Here is a 2,500-nt window from a genome sequence, read left to right on the forward strand (position 1 = left end):
AGCCCGGTCCTGAGCCCGAGGAACGGGGCCTCCAGCCCGGCCTGAACCGGCGCCGGGCGCGGGAGGGGGCCACCGGGCAGACTTCCAAGGGAGGATGTCGCCAGGGGGTGAAGGGGGACCCTGACCGGGGTGCAGGGCCTCCCACACGGCTTAGATCGGTCGCTCGTGCCCTTAGAATGAACCTCCGTCCTGACTTAGAAATATTTTTTTGATCGAAAATGCCGTGCCCCTAGTAATATGCACCTACCTCCCCAGTGTATCTGCCATCTAGTTGCATTAAGGGAGGAAGCCACGAGTTCACAGGGACCTCCTGGAACTCTCGCTCCGTAACACATAGCAAATCTGTCCCTTCAGAAGAAGGTAACTTTTAATTGGAGCTCTGGTCATGTCAGCTACTTCTGCCCATGGTCATGTAGGCTAATTCTGCCTCTGGTCATGTCAGCTAATTCCGCCTATGGTCATATTAGCTAATTCCGCCTCTGGTCATGTCAGCTAACTCCGCCTATGGTCATGTCAGCTAACTGTGCCTATGGTCATGTCAGCTAACTGTGCCTATGGTCATGTCAGCTAACTCCGCCTATGGTCATGTCAGCTACTTCTGCCCATGGTCATGTCAGCTACTTCTGCCTATGGTCATGTCAGCTACTTCTGCCTATGGTCATGTCAGCTAACTGTGCCTATGGTCATGTCAGCTAACTGTGCCTATGGTCATGTCAGCTAACTCCGCCTATGGTCATGTCAGCTAACTGTGCCTATGGTCATGTCAGCTAACTGTGCCTATGGTCATGTCAGCTACTTCTGCCCATGGTCATGTCAGCTACTTCTGCCTATGGTCATGTCAGCTACTTCTGCCTATGGTCATGTCAGCTACTTCTGCCTATGGTCATGTCAGCTAACTGTGCCTATGGTCATGTCAGCTACTTCTGCCCATGGTCATGTCAGCTACTTCTGCCCATGGTCATGTCAGCTACTTCTGCCCATGGTCATGTCAGCTACTTCTGCCTATGGTCATGTCAGCTACTTCTGCCTATGGTCATGTCAGCTACTTCTGCCTATGGTCATGTCAGCTAACTGTGCCTATGGTCATGTCAGCTACTTCTGCCCATGGTCATGTCAGCTACTTCTGCCCATGGTCATGTCAGCTACTTCTGCCCATGGTCATGTCAGCTACTTCTGCCCATGGTCATGTCAGCTAATTCCGCCTCTGGTCATGTCAGCTAATTCCGCCTCTGGTCATGTCAGCTAATTCCGCCTCTGGTCATGTCAGCTAACTGTGCCTATGGTCATGTCAGCTAACTGTGCCTCTGGTCATGTAGGCTAATTCCGCCTATGGTCATGTCAGCTAATTCCGCCTCTGGTCATGTCAGCTAACTGTGCCTATGGTCATGTTACTGAATGGGGACCCAGGCTATGGCTCGCACTTGCCCCGGGCAGGGTTCCACGGCCCCGGGCTGGCTCCCACCACCCAGGCCTCTGCTCCCACTGCCCCGGCTTGGGTTCCACGGCCCCGGCTTGGGTTCCACAGCCCCGGGGACAGTTCCCGCCTCCCACCACCCAGGCCTCTGCTCCCACTGCCCCAGCTTGGGTTCCACGGCCCCGGGCTGGCTCCCACCACCCAGGCCTCTGCTCCCACTGCCCCGGCTTGGGTTCCACCGCCCCGGGCAGGGTTCCACGGCCCCGGGGACAGCCCCCGCCTCCCACCACCCCGGCTTGGGTTCCACGGCCCCGGGGACAGCTCCAGCCTTTGCCCCGGCTTGGGTTCCACGGCCCCGGGCTGGCTCCCACCACCCAGGCCTCTGCTCCCACTGCCCCGGCTTGGGTTCCACGGCCCCGGCTTGGGTTCCACAGCCCCGGGGACAGCTCCAGCCTCCCTGGGCTGGCTCCCACTTGCCCGGGCAGGGTTCCACGGCCCCGGGCTGGCTCCCACCACCCAGGCCTCTGCTCCCACTGCCCCGGCTTGGGTTCCACAGCCCCGGGGACAGCTCCAGCCTCCCTGGGCTGGCTCCCACTTGCCCGGGCAGGGTTCCACGGCCCCGGGGACAGCTCCCGCCGCCCAGGCCTCTGCTCCCGCCTCCCACCACCCAGGCCTCTGCTCCCACTTGCCCGGGCAGGGTTCCAGGACCACGGGGACAGCTCCAGCCTCCCCGGGCTGGCTCCCACTTGCCCGGGCAGGGTTCCAGGACCCCGGGGACAGCTCCAGCCTCCCCGGGCTGGCTCCCACTTGCCCGGGCAGGGTTCCAGGACCCCGGGGACAGCTCCAGCCTCCCCGGGCTGGCTCCCACTGCCCCGGCTTGGGTTCCACGGCCCCGGGCTGGCTCCCACCACCCAGGCCTCTGCTCCCACTGCCCCGGCTTGGGTTCCACGGCCCCGGCTTGGGTTCCACTGCCCCGGGCAGGGTTCCACGGCCCCGGGGACAGCCCCCGCCTCCCACCACCCCGGCTTGGGTTCCACGGCCCCGGGGACAGCTCCCGTCTCACACCACCCAGGCCTCTGCTCCCAC

The sequence above is a fragment of the Acipenser ruthenus genome, unplaced genomic scaffold, assembly GCF_902713425.1.
Source record: "Acipenser ruthenus unplaced genomic scaffold, fAciRut3.2 maternal haplotype, whole genome shotgun sequence".
Classification (NCBI taxonomy): Eukaryota; Metazoa; Chordata; class Actinopteri; order Acipenseriformes; family Acipenseridae; genus Acipenser; species Acipenser ruthenus.